General features: G+C 39.2%; 1 protein-coding gene across 9 annotated transcripts in view; it reads left to right on the forward strand.

The window, feature by feature from the left end:
* ZFHX3 (zinc finger homeobox 3) overlaps positions 1 to 16,512 on the forward strand; it is a 1,060,470-nt gene that overhangs the window by 847,312 nt on the left and 196,646 nt on the right. The window lies entirely within an intron of this gene.

A 16,512-nucleotide genomic window follows, 5' to 3' on the forward strand; every position in this document is an offset into this window, starting at 1 on the left:
AATATTCCTTTTAAGTATTCCTCCTCCTATGGAGAATGGAGGCTATTTTCTGGGATATCTTCCCACACCCTCCCCCCTGGGGAAAACAAAAACAAACACAAAAATGAAACCTCACGCCCTGCCCCACCCCCCACCATCCCATCCACGTTTAAAGAAAACCCACATTGTGTCTTGAGATCACATGCTAATTGCTGACCCTGCTGTTGGTATCTCTTTGTATTTTTTTGAAGGCGCATTAAAGCATAAGGAGCATATGCTTTAATTCTCCAGAGATATAAAACTGAACTTGGGTTGAGGCCCAGGTGAAGTATCGTGATAGGGGAGAGATTCTGTTTAAGAGCCATCCTATTCTCGCCAGGGCGTGAGCCCACATCCGTGGGAGGCACGGAGAACATTCTCGGTTCACACAGAGGTTACGGAGGGGCTGTAAACGAGCCTTCATAGAGAGGAGGAGGAAATTACTGGAGTCTGAGCTCTGGTGCAAGGGTTTTAAGAGGCAGCCATAAATTAGTCATATGGGAAGAACTTAGGAAGATGGATTCTATTTCTGGTCTTGGTTTATTTTGGGGGGCATCAAAAGAAGCCAGAGGTAAGAGAAACTGGTCAAATAGCTTTAAAACTTCAAATCTGGGGCAAACTAGAAGCCAGTTTTGCCAGCATCTTCTCTTAAACTTTGAATATTCAGAATTGTATCTTTGACAGAGTAGGAGGCTGAATGAGAACCTTTTGTGGAAGGTGGTTAAATTATTTTTTTGTTTTCCAACTACTTCATCCTGCTTAAAGTACTACCTTGTACATGGGCACTAAAATGAAGTACACAAATCTTATTGTAATCCTAGTTACTCTGACCTTAAAAATCATAACATAATGCTTTACACTAATTGTTAACATAAATGGGCTAGGCTGGGAAAGTGTAAACCTGTAGGATTGGGAGAATTAAGTGGTATACGCTATGGAGGGTTCAGTGGGTAGATACTCTGACTAGTTACTGAAAGAGAACCCAGATCAACTGGAAGAGGAATGTGGTGGGATGATCCGCCTTTATAAAATAAGTGAGAAGACTATTTTTTGCATAGAGGCAAATGAGAAGCAGATGTGTTTAATTGCACTGCATCAAGGCAGCCTCCTCCATCAGTCTGGCTGGTTCCCGTGTGAGATGTTCTTCCAGGAGCCATGCCTGGATTTGGTCGCCAGTGGCCTGTACCTGTGTGGTGCATAAAACCCAGTCCTGGAAAGCTGATTCCTGTGGAGGTGTTGGGCAATTGGAACCGGCCCGCAGCCAGCTTCTGATGTGGTTGGCTGCCTGGCTCACACCTCTCAGGTGCTGGAGAGATGGTGAGATCTGGTGCCCCCAGGCTACCACTGAGGTGGGCAGGGTGCCACTGCCTTCCCAAGTCTTCCATTTTTCTTAGTCTTCAGCAGCCCAATGGGCACAGACCCTGGCTTTCCAGTTCTTCAGGCTGCCTGCCTGGCACCACAACAAGGCTTCGGGCGGGCCCACCCCTGGGATACGTTGAATGAGGTTGGGCTGGCCTGGCTTCTGTCCATTTCATAAAAGACATTATGAATCTAGGGGTTCTTCCCTGCAGATTTTTTTTTTTTAAAACTCCATATCTCCTATTAGATAAATCAAAATGTATACAAATACTCTTCGTTTAACTAGACTGCACTTTTCTATCGTTCCCCTGGTTTATTTTGGATATTTATGAGTCTCAAATGCAGCAGGTTGGTATGGAAGTTTTTTCTGTCTAAGGATAAGCTGTTTCATTAGGTACTACTCATAAGTCATAGCCCTTGTCTTTGGCATCAAGGGCTTTTGGTTCTAATTTTTGGCAATGGGGAAAGAAATAAAGTGATTGGCTGGTTCTGAGGGTCCAGAGAGGGAAGTTGTGTGAGCCCTAATGAGGATGGTTCCCCCTGTATTCAGTGACTCTACATCCCTGCATAGGTCCCCTTTCTCCAGAAGGAGGGTGTATTCGTTTCCCATGGCTGCTCTAACAAGTTGCCCCAGACTTGGTGGCAGAAACCACACAGACGTACTGTCTTGTACTTCTGAAGGCCGAGTCTGTTCAGGGTGTCAGCAGGGATGGTTCCTTCTGGGGATGTACAGTGAAAATCTGCTTTCTTGCCTTTTCTAGTTTCTGGAGACTGCCTGCATTCCTTGGTTCATAACCCTTTCCTTACATCATTCTGACCTTTTGCTTCTGCCATCACATCTCCTTCTTCTGTCTGGCTGTGGCTTGTGCTCTGCTCCCTCACAAGGACTCCAGTAGTTACACTGGGCCCACCCAGAGAATGCAGGGTAATCTCTTCATATCCAGAATCTTAACTTGATCACATCAGCAAAGTCCCTTTTGCCATTCACAGGTTCCAGGGATTAGAACCTGGACATTTTGGGGAATATTCTTCAGCAGGGAGCCTGTAGAGAAGAAGGGGCACCCCACATGGACTTGAGGTGATGTGACTCGGGGTGATAAAAGTAGACTGGATATGGTAGTGAAAGGTGATGCAGTTTTGCCTGTTTCAGCAGAGTATGTTTCCTTGGAAGTGGGAGAAGGAGTTATGGAGGTGAAATTTAGTAGATCCTCTCACCCTGAAATAATGTGATACTGTTTGTCAAATTCTATTTTGTGAGGCATTAAGAGCTGTACTTGAGGGAGAAAAGGAGCCTTTATGAAGGATTCCCACATGAGTCGCCATAAAAGAAGAATCCAGGTGTTAAAGTAGTAAGAGCAAAGGTTCAGCTGAGACTGAGACCACAGTTTCTAGGTCAGATGTGGGGTGCAGAGAAGCTTGGGCTTGGGATCCCAAGACCCTAATGTGAAGCCTGTGATGATGGCAGGAAGGCTGCTTCCCATCTCCTCGCCCTCCATGAACAGACTGTACAGTTGAGCTGCCCTTTGGTAGCTTCCTAGGTGGTTTGCCTAGTGGTTGGACCATTATTTTTTGTGGTCTCTGAGGGACAGGGGGACCTGAGGAAAAAGTATGTTCATTGAATTGGAAATATGTTTCCAGTGGGAAAAAGCGTGCTCAAAGAATTGGGGATATGTTTCCAGAATCAACATAGATATATTTCTACTAGAAGTGATATTGCAAATGGCATTTTTTCCTTGGCCAGCCCCTGATAGTATTAGTTTGAAACATACAGAATTACCATTTTTGGATTACATTGGCATGGATTAAGAGGAAACCTAGTTTAACACTGTGGGGAAATGTGTTAGGTTCTAGGTAAGGGTTTTAAAGGTAAAATTTGGAACCAGTATAAGTTATTGGGTACTAGAATATATCCTTCATGCCAGCATCTCAGAAGTTGAGATAAAAATGATTTCTATCATATTCTTTTTTATCCAGTTGCCAAGATTACAAAATAGGTGGTTTTTGTACAACAATCTTCATAGCAACATTATTTAAAATAGCCAAAAGGTAGAAGCAGCCCAAATGTCTATCAGCAGATGAATAGATAAACAAAATGTGGTACTGACATAAAATGGAATGTTATTCAACTGTCAAAAGGAATGAAGTGCTGATACCTGATACAGCATGGATAAAACTTGAAGACATATTGCATGCATAAAGCCAGACACTAAAGGACAGTTGTTATATGAATTCTACTTATGTGAAATAATTAGAATAAGCAAATTCATAAAGATAGGTAATAGGTTACCAGGGGTGGTGGTGAGGGGAGGGGAACTCGGGAATTAATGCATAATGGGTATGGTGTTTGTTTGGGGTGATGGAAGTGTTCTGGTAAAGGCTGATGATAGTAGCTGTGCTGCATTGTGAATGTAATTAATGTCACTGAATTGTATGCATTAAAGTGGTTAAAATGTGAAATGTTATGTTGTATATATGTTACTAGAATAAAAAAGATAAAAGAAATACACAATTTCAACTGAATTCTAAGGATGACTTCTGGGATGAAGGCCAGTTGCTGCTGTAGCATGTGGTTGTTGTCAGACATTGGTTATGGGCTCGGGGCATTTGTCACTGTGCAGAGGCAGAGCTGAGGTGGTAATGCAAATGGGTTACAGGGTTGAATGCCAGACTGTGGCAGTATTCAATTAAGTGCTCTCTGCCTTCTATTAATTGTACCCATGCCGTGGGATCACACAGTGTTGGAGAACTGAGATCAAGTTTCTACTCAGTGATGTCTTCAAACCATTGTTAAGAGTGCTTCAGGTGACCTGGCCAGTTCCCTTTTGGCAAATTTCATTCTCCTCCCTTAAGTTTTCTTTTCCAGTTTTAAATGGCCATGCCAGTTGGCTTTAATTCTTTATTTTAAATAGGCTTTACACTTGATGAGCTAAGAACATGCTTCTCTCTAAAGACCGTATTTCAGAAGTGGTAGAAGAGATTTCCTCCTTGGGTCTGTAAGTCAGTAATCAGCTTCTCTTCCATAGAAACTTACCTAACTTCCCAGAAATTGTGGGAAACACTCAAGAAATACCAATTGACTTGAGGAAGGACATTTTTTTTTTAATGTTGTTTATTTTTTAAAAATATTTTTATTGAGAAATCTTTACACACATACATTTCATACATGGTGTACAATCATTGGCTCACAGTATCAGTGAGCTCAGTGGCTCACAGTATCATCACATAGTTGTGTATTCATCACCATAATCATTGTTTAGAACATTTGCATCACTCCAGAAAAATAAATAAAAAGAAAAAAGAAAAAACTCATATATACCATGCCTCTTACCCCTCCCTCTCATTGACCACTAGCATTTCCATCTGTCCAATTTATTTTACCCTTTGTCCCCCCATTATTTATCTGTCTATCTATCTGTCTGTCTGTCTGTCCATCCATTCATCCATCCATCCATCCATCCATCCATATTTTTTTTACTCATCTTTCCATACCCTGGATAAAAGGAGCATGAGACACAAGGTTTTCGGAGTCACAAAGTCACATTATAAAAGTCACATCTTTATACAATTGTCTTCAAGAATCCAGGCTACTGGAACACAGCTCAACAGTTTCAAGTACTTCCCTCCAGCCACTCTAATACACCATAAACAAAAAAGGGAAATCCATATAATGCATAAGAATAATCTCCAGGCTAACCTTTCAACTCTATTTGAAATCTCTTAGCCACTGAAACTTTATTTAGTCTCATTTTTCTTTTCCCCCTTTTGATTAAGAAGGTTTTCTCAATCCTTTGATGCTGGGTTCCAGGTTATCCTGGGATTTCTGTCCCCCGTTGCCAGGGAAATTTATACAGCTGGGAGTCATCTCACTTGTAGGGGGAAGGACAATGAGTTCCCCTGCCATGTTGGCTTAGAGAGAGATGCCACATCTGAGCAACAAAAGAGGTTCTCTGGGGGTGATTCTTAGGCCTAGTTTTAAATAGGCTTAGCTATCCTTTGCAGAAATAAGTTTCATAGGGGCAAACCCCAAGATCAAAGGCTCAGCCCATTGATTTGGTTGTCCCCATGGCTTGCAAGAATGTCAGAAATTTTCCAAATGGGGAAGTTGAGTATTTCCTCCTTTATCCCCAGCTCTCAAAGGGGACTTTGCAAATACTTCTCTATTCACTGCCCATATTACTCTGGGGTATATCAGGGTATCACACCAACCTGGACAAACCAACAAATCTCATGCCCTGTTCAAGATTAGATTCCATGTAATCGTGGTGTTCAACTACAACTGACCATACAAGTTAAATTAGGAAATGCCTAAATACAAATTTTACACCAAATAAACATCTCTCCCTTTGGTCCCACACAGAAGTTGAAGGTTTGAAATGTGGACAATATAATCCTTTACCTTATATTCTGATTTGTCTTTGTCCTATCCAGATAATTTCTTTCATATCTCTCCTCGAGGTCTGATCACTTTTGAGAAAGGGTATCTGAATTCTACTTGTATTATCCCAGTATTGTTTTCTTTTTTAGCTCAGCTTACATTTAAAAAATCTATTGGGGGGCTTGTGGCATTAAAATATTCAGTATTAGAGAGTAAAACGTGATTTGAGCATCTCTTTAATTTTAGGAACGCTTGTGTGCTGGAACAGCCTGGCTGAGGAGGGGTGGTCTTTGAAGACAGAGAGCTTCTTAGGCAGAATCAGTACTTCTTGCTGCCAGTTCAGTCCTTTTATGAGGTGTCTAGAGTCAGCCCCCCTGAGGGGAGGAGGTTGAGATGAGGTAACCTGGTTCTGCAGGTCAGCAGGGAAGGTTCTGCCTGGGGCTGTGTGCTGAGCACTCTGATAATGTAGCATTTTTGCTTTAATGCATCTTAAATGTGGATTATACTATTAATTACTGCCAGACAAAAAGGGATTAGTGCAGCTGGTCTGCTTTCCCCTTTGCACTTTTACACTTTCCCTTTGCTAACGAACGACCAAAGGGCAGTAGGGTTTCCTGTCATCTGTCTTTGTTTTAGCAGCAGTGGCATCTAAACCTCCTGTGTTCACACGGGACATGGGGGATGGATAAGGGCATGGTGCAGGCTTGAGCTCTGGTTGGTGCATGGGCAATGGGGGGTTGCCTTCCCCAGCGTTGGGTATTCCGTGCCATGCTGTGAGGGTGTCTGTCTGGATGGCTTGTCCCCAGCAGGGAGCATCGCTGTGCCCTGTGGCTTTTTAGCCATCAAAGGGCCTTGCTTTGTGGTGGGAGCTGAGTGCCCCCTTCCAGTGGGCTGTGCCTCCATGGGTGTGTTCTGCTGTGAATGGAAGTCCCCAGGTGTGGTGTACCTTTACGAGTTTCTTGAAGGGTCAAGTACAGTACAAAAGAATGGCCTTGCGGACTTCTGTTTCACATACTGAGGGAGTGGGAGGGAAGATCTTGTTAGCTGGCGATGGGCTAATGCCTTGTATTTCTAGAGTTCTGAATTCATGAGCTTTGGTACTATCACCTTATCTTTGAATAAAATGTTACGGATTTTAAGTAACATATGATTACATGTTATATTTTTTCCCATGTTCAGCCTAGTATACTCATTTTTCATCCATATGGAATGATTTTTGAAAAAATAGATGAGGCATTAAATAACAACATCACACTAATAATATTCCCAAGAGTATTTAACTGGGTAGTGTTTGCAGTTAAATACAGTGTAACCTGTTGGGTGTGCAGGTGTGTGGATTTCTGTTTACTGGCATCCTTCATTATGTGGTAACATAATACACACAATTTCCCAGTGGTAGAAATTAGAAAGTAGGAAACATATTTCATGAACATCAGTTGGAAAACTGATTTTTGGAGTTTGCTTTTTTTTTCTTTAACTTGGCATTTCAGAGTTTGGGGAAGAAAGGGAGCTGATAGTGGCATGATGCTTACAATCATAAGTTAATTCAGTTATTTTGGTATTGAAATTCATACTAAGTAATAAATTACAAGTGTGTAATAACTGAGATACAGAATGAACTAAGGAAAGGCTAGGTGAGGAGGTGGAAGAAACTGGAAATAGTACCATCTTCCCAGCTATGTGTCCATGATTTTTAAGTTTTAAAATTGTAGCCTGCAGCCTGCCTTGATCAAGATGGCGGATTGATGCTTCAGGGCTCTGTCCCTCCACAGGAGATTCAAACAACCAGCAAGACCTGGAAGAAACAACTTTCTCAAGGCTGCAGTAAAAAAGGGCTGCAGTAATAGAGTTAGTGCTGAATCAAGAAAAAGGCCACCTAAAGGTGTTAGCATGTCCTGGCACCCTGGTTGTTCTCTCTCCCATCCCTTCTCAGCCCGATAGAGCCAGTGCAAATTATGCATGGATTCCTCATCTGGGTTCTGATCTGGGTTCAGAGTAACCCTTGTGCACATACTGCTAGGAATCACTACCCCAGAACTTGCCCTGGTTGTAGAAGGCAGCTTGTGGAGCTTTCCTACAGAATGCTGTGGGAGAACATTCAATTAATGCTTCCTTGGCTGTGAGACAAACAGTGCAATGCTGGGACCCTGAGGTAGCTTTCCTAGGGAAGAAGGGCATTTGTATCATGTAAAAGGGAATTCCTAGGGCTACTATGCATGCCTAAGAGGCAAGGCATGTGCAGAAAGGATCAGGGAAGTTCCCGTGCTATGGCCTGGAGCTACTTTCTAACTTTTTGAATAAGCCCTGAGGGAGAGTACTGCATAGTTCAGTCTGTAGAGTCTGGGAAAAGTTTTTTTTATTTTTTCCCTTTTATTTTGGTTAGCTCCTGAGATTTGAGATAAGCTCTGTTATTACACTAGCTGGACACAAGCTTAAAGGAGCAGAGGCCTTAGAGTCTAAATTCCAGTGACAGTACTTTAAAATATCAAAATGTCAAGGCATCAGCAAAAGACCACAAAACATATGAACAAACAGGAAGTAATGACCCAGGCAAAAGAGATAATTAAAGCATTAGAAACCATCAATGAGGAAGATCAGACATAGGATGAACCGGACAGAGATTTAAAAAGAAAAAAAGAAAAAGATCCTAAATATGCTCATAGAGCTATAGGAAAAAAATAAAAGGAAATTTAGAAAATGATAGATGGACACAGTGACTATCAGTAGAGAGATGGAAATTATGAAAAGGAACCAAACAGACCTAAGACCACAGTAACAGAAATAAATAATTCCCCGGAGGGATTCACCAGCAGGTTGGTACCGGCAGAAGAAAGAATTAGTGAAATTGAAGATAAGACAGTTGAAATCAGGTCTGAGGAGAAGGAGGAGGAAAGAGTGAAGAAAAGTAAGAGACCCTGAGGAGCTTGTGGGATAACACCAAGTGTATCAATATATACATTATGGAGTCCCAGAATGAGAAGACAGAAAAGAGCAGAGAGGATATGCAAAGAAATAATTGCCAACAATTCCCGAAATTTAATGGAAGGCACGCATTTATGCATCCAAGATGCTCAGTGAACTCCAAACAGAATAAACTCTAACAGACCTATGCTGGGGCATATTATAATCAAACTATCAAATGCCAAAGATAGAGAATTCTGAAAGCAAAAAAGGAGCAATATGTCACATACAAGGGAGCCTCGATAAGGTTTCTGATTTCTCATTGGAAGGCATGGAGGCAGGAAGGCAGTAGAATGATATATTTAAAGTGCTGAAAACAAAAAAAAGCCAACCAAGAATTCTGTATCTGGCAAAACTGTCTTTCAGAAATGAGGGCGCAATTAATACATTGCCAGATAAACGAAAGCTAAGGGACTTTGTCACCACTAGACCAGGCCCACAAGAGGGGCTGAAGAGAGTTCTATAGTTTGAAAAGAAAGGAACAAGGACAATTGATTATAGCTGCATGAAAAAATGAAGATCTGTAAGGGGAAAAACGGGGATAACTGTAAATGCTAGTACTATCATATTTCTGGTTTGTAACTCCACTTTTTACTTCCTACTGGATCTAAAAGGAAAATGCACAAAATATAATGAGAAATCCGTAGTTTTGGCTCTTAATGTATAAATGTGTATATAATGGTGGGGGTGGGGTGGGGTATGGGAACCTAGTTTTTGTATACTGTTGAAGCTAACTTGGTATCAAAGTAGATGAGATTGATACAGATTTAGGATGCTAAATTTAAGACCCATGGTAACTGCAAGTAAAATAGCAGAGAATGTTCACAAATTCTCATAGAGACAGAAATGAAGAGTACTGGTTGCCAGGGGTGGGAGGGCTGGGGGAACAGGGAGTGAATGCAGAATGGGTAGAGGGTTTCTGTTTGGGCAGATAGGAAAGTTTCAGTAGTGTTCAGTGATCAGGGTCCTGCAGTATTGTGAATGTGATTAATTCTCTGGAATGGTCTGCTTAGGAAGGGTTGAGATGGGAAAGTTTATATTGTATCTATATTCTCACAATAAAACAAAACAAAACAAAAAGGGCAACTCAGAGAGGCAGTTAAAGGCAATATATGACCTTGGATGTTGTCTAACCAGGAAAGAGAGAAGGTCCAAAAGGACAGTATTGAGACATATGAAAAAAAAAGGAATATAGACTAAGTTTTATATCAGTATTAAATTTCTCAAACTTGGGAAATGAGGTAAAATGTTAAAATTGGTGAATCTGGGTGCCTGGGGGGATAGAGGTATATTGGAGTTCTTTGTATGGGGTTTGTATTATCTTTATAATTGGTCCTGCAAATTGAAAGTATTTCAAAATAAAAAGTTTTTTAAAAATGGTAGCATCATTGGCACTTAATTAACTTTTTTTTTTTTTTTTTTTTAAAGTATACATTCTTTTTCTGAAGCTCTTAGCTCTTCTGAACTTGGAGGTCACAGAATTAGAGAGAGTTTTTCTCTGGCTTCGAACACAGATGTTTATCATCTTGGGGCCAAATCTTTCTCAGTAGAACCAATCTTTAAATTTCATCACAGAAAATACGGAAATTTTCTTGATTATGTATTTGGACACTTTATCTGGGGTGGTATTTTCCATTTATTGAGAGATGGCTTTCCTTTTAAAATTAAGTTTTAAAGAGGGGATACATGCCCATGATAAAATTTTCAAAAAAGTATGGAAGAGACTTCCTTTTTCCTTTCTCCCTGTGCTTCCTGCTCCTCAGCTATACATTTCAACTCCCCACAAGGGGCTCCTGTCATCCATTGCTTCTATAAGGGTTATACTTCAATATGGCCGTCCTAGCATTATATAAGCAGTATTTTCTGTTGAAAAGGCTTCTTTTCCTCTGGCAGGGTTTCTTCATCTTTTGTTAGAGATATTTTTGCTCTCCATAGAATACATAAATATTAAAAATGTTAATGAAGTCCTTTATTTGAACATTTTGAAATATCCTCCTGAATTGCACTTGGGCCAAAGAGAAAATGAAATGACCATTTTAGAATCATTAGGAAATATTGAGAACTCTGTACATCTAAATGTATAGGTTATTGCCAAAGTTATATTCAAGGGCGCATTCATAGCTTTAAACTCTTTCATTATTAAATAAGAGAAATGTAAAGAAATGAATTAAATACTCATCTCAAAGTTGGAAAGAAATTAGCCTGAAGACAGCTGGAAAAAAAGAAATTATAAGGTACAAATGATATTAATAAATTAGAAACAGGCAAAAATTGAACTGATAAATCTAGTAGCTATTTATTTGAAAAAAACAAACCAGGAAATAAAGAGATATTTATTTCTCTTTCCCGTAGAAGAAAGACATGTATCAGTATAGGCATTTGTTAATTTTCTACCTTTATTCCTAGTTTTAGAATTTTTAATAACCAAGGTACAAAGAGGCTACATTAATTTGATGAAGAACTCAGCTGCCAACAGTTTCATTCTAAGTGGTGAACCATGAGAGGCAGTACTTTGAAACTGGGAATGAAACGTGATTTTCCCAGTAAACTCATTTCTTTTTCCTGCCTAACTGAATTGGCTAGATGTACAAAGAAAGTCAAATGGTGATTAAAAAGAAACAATCATAATCTTTTGTGGATGTGATTATATTCCCAGAACATCCAGGATATCTTTAAATTGAAATAAGCAAGGAGTTTAGTTACAAATAAATATTTCAAAAATCATTAGCTTCCCCATATATGGGAAAAGCCAATTAGAAAACATTCAAGAGAAAGTGTATGGTAAATACACCATTTAAGATTAGTGGGAGGAATTAGCACATTCGTGTTTATCTTTGAGTGCTTCTAAGTGCCAAGCACTGCACTAAATACTTTTACATGAATTTGTCTTATTTAATCTTAAAAGAACCTTATGAGAACCAGGCGAGGAAGCTAAGGCTCAGAGAGTTTAGGTAACTTGCCTAAAGTCACCCAGGTTGAATATAATCTGATTGACTCAAAAGTAAGAGTCTCCCACTATGCTTTCTTGCCTTTACGCATATGTCAATATGCAATAAAAGGTCTTAGGACCATTAGATAATCAAATGGGGAAACATTAAGTTAGAACCTGTCCTTATACCTTACAGGACCATAAATTCCAGATGAATTAGGTAAAACTAAAGACTGAAATGAGTTAGAAGAAAGTATAGTTTAGTATTAATCTGAATAAAGGGCAGGAATGGGTATTAGGCCTAACCATTTTCATGAAAATCATAAGGGAAAAGACTGATTTTACTATAATTATAAAAAGTTCTGAATGCTGGGTCCTGTTAGCAAAATTTAAAGATATATGGCAAACTGTGAAAAGACATTTACAGTATTATATTCAACAGAGTTTGCCCTAAATATCCTTAATATATAAAGAGCTCTTAAAGGATGGAGAAAGATATCGGGAAAATGGGCAAAGAACATGGATGGACAACTCATGAAGGATAAAATTCACGTTGCCATTTGAAGGCTGAATGCTTGTTCATATTTTAATTTGCTTTTATTTGATTATTAGTGAACTTGAGCTTTTGTATTTTAAAAAAAAATAAATTTTAAAAAATCAAATACTCTGTTATGGTGAGAGATTGAAAGTAATGTTTATTTAAAATTGCAGCTCATCCCACCATGAATTCCTGATTCTCCTTTTACTCTGTTCTCCTTATTCATCTTTGCTATAGCATATGTCATCTAGATAGATACTGTATTATTTTTCTTATTTATTATCCTTGATTGTCTCTTCCTGCTAGAATATGAGCTTTATGAGGGCAGGGATCTGCTTTTTTTTTCTGCTAATTTGTCTTAAATGTTTAGAACAGGGCTGTTGATTTAGAAATTCCGTTTCTAATAAGCACACTGTCAGAGAAATGCAAAAGAAATTTACAAATAAAGGCTTTCATCACAGTCATTTTAAATTTTTAACTTTTTTTGTTGTATAGTATAACATATATACAAAGTAAAGAAATAAAAAAGCAGTAGTTTTCAAAGCACTCTTCAACAAGTAGTCAGAAGACAGATCCCACAGTTTGTCATGGGCTACCATATGATTCTCTCATATTTTTCCTTCTAGCTGCCCCAGAATATAGGAGGCTAGAGGACTAAGTATTTTTTTTATCATCACACGACTTTATTTCCTTCTTTTTTTTGGTGAAAAATAACATATATACAAAAAACCTATAAATTTCAAAGCACAGTACCACAATTAGTTGTAGAACATATTTCAGAGTTTGACATGGGTTACAATATCATAATTTTAGGTTTTTATTTCTAGCTGCTCTAAAATACTGGAGACTAAAAGAGATATCAATTTAATGATTCAGCATTCATATTCGTTTGTTAAATCCTATCTTCTCTGTATAACTCCACCATAACCTTTGATCTTTCCATCCTTCTCTTTAGGGGTGTTTGGGCTATGCCCATTCTAAATTTTTCATATTGGAAGGATGTGTCACTAATATGGGGTAGGGAAATTGAACTATCTGATGTTCTGGAGAGGCTAGACTGGGGTTCAGGACTTATCTGGACCAGAGACACATCTGGAGGTTGTAGATTTCCAGAAAGTTACTCTAGTGCGTGGAACCCTTGTGGAATTTTATATATTGCCCTAGATGTTCTTTAGGATTGGCTGGAATGGTCCTTGTTGGGGGTTGGCAGGTTATGATAGGTAGCAAGATCTAACTGAAGCTTGCGTAAGAGCGACCTCCAGAGTTGCCTCTCGACTCTATTTGAATTCTCTCTGGCACTGCTACTTTATTAATTATACTTCTTTTCCCCCTTCTGATCAGAATGGAATTCTTGATCCCATGGTGCTGGGTCTGAATTCATCCCTGGGAGTCATCTCCCACATCACCAGGGAAACTTTCACCCCTGGATATCATGTCCCACGTAGGGGGAGCGGGTATTGATTTCACTTGCAGAGTTGAGCTTAGAAAGACAGGCCACATCTGAGCAACAAAAGAGGTCATCCAGAAGTGGCTCTTAGGCATACCTATAGGTAGTCTAAGCTTCTCCGCTACCTACGTAAGTTTAACAAGAGTAAGCCTCGTGATCGAGGGTGTGGTCTATTGATTTGAGTGTCCCTAAAGTTGGACACAGTATCAGGGGTCCCTGATGGTAAGGTTTAATAGTTCCATATTCTTTCTCCCATCCCTCAGGGGACTTTGCCAATACTTTTTGATTATCTGCTTAATATGCTCTAGGTTGTATCCAGACATTACAATAATCTATACAGGATTAAAGGATCTCTTTCTTATTCTGTGCTCCAAGTTTCAGTTGTTCAAATGAGTTATACAAATAGGTTGAATTAGATTATGCACTCCAGAAAATTTCAATTCCAGACCAAATAAGCCTTTCTTCCATTGGTCTCAAAGAGTATGTGTGGTTCTAAAATATAGACACTGTCTTTCTTACCCCTATGTTCTGAATTACTTTAACCCCAACCTGTTCGGCTTTGTTCTTACCTCTAAATATTAGGTTATATATATAAAACAGCCTCTCAAAATCCAGAAATAATAATCACCACTCTGGACTTAATGTGTCTGCTCTAAAAGCTTATAATCTAGGCCCCTGTTCTAAAGGAGACCAGACCATTCTTGTTCTTTTGTTTCTGGCTTATTTTGTCTCATCACAGTCATTTATAATAGTGAAAAATGGAAACAATCTATCTCACAGGGGATTGGTTAAAACTGTGGTGTGTACATAATGGCAGATTCTTTTGTGGCAATTTAAAACTTCTGCCTCATAGCTGTGGATGTGGGATAACAATGGTGTTAAGTTACGAAGTGAAAGGAGTTGGTGCATAGGATTTCAGTTTAGTTTTTTAAAAAGTATAAAAGATTAAAGGCTATATACCTTGTACATACACCCAAACATATGTAAATTTATTAATTGAGTGGTTATTTCCAAATGATAGAATTGTAGGCTGCTTTTAAGACTGTTTTCTGAAGTCTGAACAGTGAATATAAATTTTATAATTTATAAATTATAACTTATAAATAAAAATATGGTTAAAAATGTTAGTGAGATGCGTCAAAAGATATGTACAACAAAGTTCATAATAGCCCTATTTGTAATATCCCCAAATTGGAAACAAGGCAAAGTTTCATTAACATTAAAATAAATGAATAAACTGTAGTATATTAATACAATGGAAAACTGTATAACAATGAAAATGAATAAACTACATGTATGTGCAATAATATGGATGAATCTCAGAAACCTAATATTGAGAAAACAAGGCCTTTTACCTACGAATATATTCTGTATGATTTATTTGCATAAAGACAACAAACAAAGCAAATATATGGTTTTAGGACCCATGAGAGTAGTTAGTTACTTTTGGACATGCAGGAGAAGGGAGAACATGGGGACTTGAAACAATTCTGAGGAGAACTTCTGAGATGATGATACTATTCAGTGTTTTGATTGGGTTGGTGATTATGTGAATGTGCTAAGTTTCGATAAGTCCTTACTGATGATTTGTGTACTTTTCTGTAAATAATTTGTTACACCGCAATAAAGTTTATTAAAAATGTAAAATAACGTTAGTGAGGATGTAGAATCACTTGTATAGCTGTGTCTTGAGGCCATTTGGAGATGACTCAATCTTGCAAATTAGTAAGACCCTAATTAAAAAAAAAAAAGTCAATGAGAATGCATCACAAAATGTCCTTAGGCTACTTAGTTTTAATTATTTATGATATTTACTGTGTCTGTGGTATGTGTTTGTAAAAATAAAAGAAGTCTTAGTCAGTTATTGCAGGGCTTGTGGAATTCTCCTGTAGATGGGAGAGAGCCTCTGCCCGATTTAGCTCTCTTGATGGAAATGTTTGTGTCGTCCCTATAACGTGTAATGGAATTTCAAAGTAAACTTAGATTGTGTCTCAGCATAAATTGGAAATATGGTGTTGTGAAAATGAAGGTTTTCAGTTCTTGCATTAACCAAGGGGAATACTATCTACCTACTGTGTCCCATTGCTTTATGGAAGGGTTGAGAAGGACAGGGGCCATGTTAGAGGGGAAATGCCGAGAAGGGGAAGCCGGCTGCTGCAGAGCCTTGGCATGCTAAAAGAGTGGGATAGTTGCTTGATGGCATTTTCCTGGCCAGCAGATCAAAAGTTCAGCTTGTTTGGGCCGAAGTTCCCAGCTCCTCAGAGAATCCTGGGCCATATTGCCTGGGGTTGAGTTCCATATCTGCTACTTTATGACTCCGTAAAAGCAGAAGGTTGGACTAAATTATCTCATCGCTCTTTTTCCAACCCTAACATTTTGAAGGAACTCAGTGCCTTTTGGTTTTAAGGCATGAGTTCAAGGTAAAATCATCTGTTATCTTGTGGTAGGCCCAAAAGGTTTTGTTCCTTCATCACTCCCTAGAGCAGAAGGTGGACCTGACAGCTGACATAGCCAGTGACAGGAAAGCAGCTATGGCGGTTGGGTCTGAGAATCCCAGCCCTTCCACTTATCCTTTTCATCTGTAAAATAGAGGGATGTATTAGTTATCTATTGCTGCATAACAAATTACACCATAGCTTAGTGGCTTAAGACAACCTGTTTATTATCTCATGGCTTCTGTGGGTCAGAATCTCAGGGTGGCTTAATGGGTCCTGCCTCAGGGGCTCTCATGGCTGGATAAAGGTGCTATCTGGGGCTGTGCTCTCACCCCCTGAGGATCCACTTCCAAGCTCATCATGGTCATTGGCAGGATTCAGTTCCCCATTGGACTGAGGGCCTCAGCTCCTTGTTGGCTGTTGGCCAGAGACCGCCCTTGGTTCTTTGCC

The sequence above is a fragment of the Tamandua tetradactyla genome, chromosome 16, assembly GCF_023851605.1.
Source record: "Tamandua tetradactyla isolate mTamTet1 chromosome 16, mTamTet1.pri, whole genome shotgun sequence".
Classification (NCBI taxonomy): domain Eukaryota; kingdom Metazoa; phylum Chordata; class Mammalia; order Pilosa; family Myrmecophagidae; genus Tamandua; species Tamandua tetradactyla.